Source organism: Arachis duranensis, unplaced genomic scaffold (assembly GCF_000817695.3).
Source record: "Arachis duranensis cultivar V14167 unplaced genomic scaffold, aradu.V14167.gnm2.J7QH unplaced_Scaffold_343483, whole genome shotgun sequence".
Taxonomy (NCBI): domain Eukaryota; kingdom Viridiplantae; phylum Streptophyta; class Magnoliopsida; order Fabales; family Fabaceae; genus Arachis; species Arachis duranensis.
In genome coordinates, this window is record NW_026264909.1 from 2655060 (window position 1) to 2659324 (window position 4265).

The 4265-nt window shown below is 40.4% G+C and overlaps 1 non-coding gene across 1 annotated transcript; it reads left to right on the plus strand.

Annotated features, from left to right (window-relative positions):
* Positions 1 to 3213: 3213 nt before the first annotated feature.
* Positions 3214 to 3321, plus strand: LOC127744397 (small nucleolar RNA R71). Its single transcript, XR_008005387.1, has one exon. It is a non-coding gene; the product is annotated as a small nucleolar RNA R71 (small nucleolar RNA).
* Positions 3322 to 4265: the final 944 nt, after the last annotated feature.

The window sequence follows — 4265 nt, forward strand, 5'->3', positions numbered from 1 at the left end:
AATGGTGTCCTTGAGCTCCTCTATGTCTCTTCCTTGCCTTTGTTGCTCCTCCCTCATAGCTCTTTGATCTTCTCTAATCTCATTGAGAATGATGGAGAGTTCTTGGTGTTCCACCCTTAATTGGTTCATGTTATGACTCAATCCTTCTAGAGAAGTGTTGAGTTGTTCCCAATAGTTATTTGGAGGAAAATGCATCCCTTGAGGCATCTCATGGATTTCTTGATGATGAGCTTCCTCAGGCGTCTCTTGAGATCCATGGATAGGCTCTCTTGTTTGCTCCATCCTCTTCTTAGTGATGGGCTTGTCCTCTTTAATGAGGAATCTCCTTCTATGACAACTCCAGCTAAGTTGCATAGATGTCAAATGAGATGAGGAAAAGCTAGCCTTGCCAAGGTGGAAGGTTTTTCGGCTACTTTATAGAGTTCTAGAGAGATGACTTCATGAACTTTTACTTCCTCTCCAATCATGATGCTATGAATCATGATGGCCCGATCCACATTTACTTCTGATCGGTTGCTAGTGGTCTTGATGGGCTTTTTAGATGAATCTCTCCATCTCCCATGACTCAAAGGTGGAAGCAATTGCCTTCCCTTTCCTCTTTTTTGAGGTTTCTCTGGCCTTAGGTGCCATCAATGGTTATGGAAAAACAAAAAAGCTATGCTTTTACCACACCAAACTTAGAATGTTGCTCGCCCTCGAGCAAAAGAAGAAAGAATAGAAGAAGAAGAAGAAGATATGGAGGAGAGGGGGAGAGGTGTGGGTTTCGGCCAAGGGGGAGAAGAGAGGGTAGTGTTGTGTGAAAATGAAGAAGGATTGAGGGGTTTATATAGTGGAGAGAGAGGAGTTTAGGTTTGGTCATTTAGGGTGGGTTTGGGTGAGAAAGAGATTTTGAATTTGAAGGTAGGTGGGGTTTATGGGGAAGAGTGGATGGATGTGATTGGTGAAGGGGTAATGGGAAAGAGAGATTGAGGTGATTGGTGATGGGTATAGTGTTATTGGATTATGTGAAGAAGAGAGAAGTGAGGTAGGTGGGGATCCTGTGGGGTCCATAAATCCTGAGGTGATCCTGTGGGGTCTACAGATCTTGAAGTGTCAAGGATTTATCATCCCTGCACCATTTAGGCGTGTAAAACGCCCTCTGTATGCAATCCTAGCATTTAACGCCAGACTACAGCTCGTTTCTGGCGTTAAACGCCCAAATGTAGCCTGTTTTTGGCGTTTAACACTAGCCTGATGCTTTTTTCTAGCGTTAAACGCCAGCTTGGTACTTGTTTCTGGCGTTAAACGCCAGACAGATGCTTGTTTCTGGCGTTTAAACGCCAGACAGCTCTTCCTCCAGGGTGTGCTTTTTCTTCTTCTATTTTTTATTCTATTTTTATTTTTTGTTATTATTTTGTGACTCCACATGATCATAAACCTAATAAAACATAAAAGAACAATAGAAATATAGATAAATAAAAATTGAGTTGCCTCCCAATAAGCGCTTCTTTAATGTCAATAGCTTGACAGTGAGCTCTCATGGAGCTTCACAGATGTTCAGAGCATTGTTGGGACCTCCCAACACCAAACTTAGAGTTTGAATGTGAGGGCTTCTCAACATCAAACTTAGAGTTTGGTTGTGGCCTCCCAACACCAAACTTAGAGTTTGATTGTGGGGGCTTTGTTTGACTCTGTATTGAGAGAAGCTTTTCATGCTTCCTCTCCATGGTTGCAGAGGAAGATCCTTGAGCTTTAAACACAAGGTAGTCCCCATTCAATTGAAGGACTAGCTCTCCTCTGTCAACATCAATCACAGCTCCTTTTGTGGCTAGGAAGGGTCCTCTGTCAACATCAATTATCCTTACCAGTGTCTAGGATTATGAAATCAGCAGGGATGTAAAGGCCTTTAACCTTCACTAACACGTCCTCTACCGACCCATAAGCTTGTTTTATTGACTTGTCTGTCATCTCTAATAAGATTCTTGCAGCTTGTACCTCAAAGATCCCCAGTTTCTCCATTACAGAGAGTGGCATAAGATTTACACCTGACCCCAGGTCATACAGAGCCTTCTCAAAGGTCATGGTGCCTATGGTACAGTGTATTAAGAATTTACCAGGATCTTGTTTATTTTGAGGTAAAGTTTGTTGAACCCATGTATTTAGTTCACTAATGAGCAAGGGAAGTTCACCTTCCCAAGTCTCATTACCAAATAACTTGGCATTCAACTTCATGATGGCTCCTAGATATTGAGCAACTTGCTCTTCAGTTACATCTTCATCCTCTTCAGAGGAAGAATAGTTCTCAGATCTCATGAATGGCAGAAGGAAGTTTAATAGAATCTCTATGGTTTCTATATGAGCCTTAGATTCCTTTAGGTCCTCAATAGGGAACTCCTTTCTGTCTGGAGGATGTCCCATGAGGTCTTCCTCATTGGGATTCACGTCCTCCCCTTCCTCTTCAGATTCGGCCATTTTGATTATATCAATGGCCTTGCACTCTCTTTTTGGATTCTCTTCTATATTGCTTGGGAGAGTACTAGGAGGAGTTTCAGTGATTTTCTTACTCAACTGACCCACTTGTGCCTCCAAGCTTCTAATGGAGGACCTTGTTTCATTCATGAAACTTAAAGTGGCCTTACATAGATCAGAGACTATGTTTGCTAAGCTAGAGGGGCTCTACTCAGAATTCTCTGTCTATTGCTGAGAAGATGATGGAAAAGGCTTGCTATTGCTAAACCTGTTTCTTCCACCATTATTAAAGCCTTGTTGGGGCTTTTGTTGATCCTTCCATGAGAAATTTGGATGATTTCTCCATGAAGGATTATAGGTGTTTCCATAGGTTTCACCCATGTAATTCACCTCTGCCATTGTAGGGTTTTCAGGATCATAAGCTTCTTCTTCAGAAGATGCTTCTTTAGTACTGTTGGATGTGTTTTGCAATCCATTCAGACTCTGAGAAATCATATTGACTTGCTGGGTTAACATTTTGTTCTGAGCCAATATGGCATTCAGAGCATCAATTTCAAGAACTCCCTTCCTCTGAGGCATCCTATTACTCACAGGATTCCTCTCAGAGGTGTACATGAATTGGTTATTTACAACCATGTCAATGAGTTCTTGAGCTTCTACAGGCATTTTCTTTAGGTGAATGGATCCACCTGCAGAATTGTCCAGTGACATCTTAGAGAACTCAGATAGACCATCATAGAATATATCCAAAATGGTCCACTCTGAAAGCATGTCAGAAGGACACTTTTTGGTCAACTGCTTGTATCTTTCCCAAGCTTCATAGAGGGATTCACCATCTTTTTGCTTGAAGGTCTGAATATCCACTCTAAGCTTGCTCAACTTTTAAGGAGGAAAGAACTTGGCCAAGAAGGCCGTAACCAGCTTATCCCAAGAGTCTAGACTATCTTTAGGTTGTGAGTCCAACCATGTTCTAGCTCTGTCTCTTATAGCAAAAGGGAAAAGCATGAGCCTGTAGACTTCAGGATCTACTCCATTAGTCTTAACAGTATCATAGATCTGTAAGAACTCAGTTAAAAATTTATAGGGATCTTCTGATGGAAGTCCATGAAATGTGCAGTTCTATTGCATTAGAGCAACTAGTTGAGGCTTCAGCTCAAAATTGTTTGCTCCAATGGCAGGGATTGAGATGCTTCTTCCATAAAAGTTGGAAGTAGGTGTAGTATAATCACCAAGCATCCTCCTTGCATTATTATTGGGTTCGGCCATGTCTCCTTCTTTTTCGAGATTCTCTGTAAAGTTTTCTCTGAATTGTTGTGCTTTAGCTTCTCTTAGCTTCTTCTTCAGAGTCCTTTCAGGTTCAGGATCTGCTTCAACAAGAATGTCCTTGTCCTTGCTCCTGCTCATATGAAAAATAAGAGAACAGAAAAGGAAGAAGAATCCTCTATGTCACAGTACAGAGATTCCTTTATGTGAGTAGAAGAAGAAAAGAATAGAAGAAGGAGGAGAAAAATTCGAACACAAAGGAGAAGAGAGGGTTCGAATTTTTAGATGAAGAGAAGTGTTAGTAAATAAATAAAATAAATAGAAAGAGATGAGAGGGGGAGAATTTCGAAAATTATTTTTGAAAAAAAATTAGTAATTTTCGAAATTTATGAGTAAAATAAAGGAAATATATATTTTTTTTGAATTTTTAATGAGGAGAGAGAAAAACACAAATATGACCTAAAACATGAAAATTTTGGATCAAAACCAATGATGCATGCAAGAACACTATAAATGTCAAGATGAACACCAAGAACATTATGAAGATCATAATG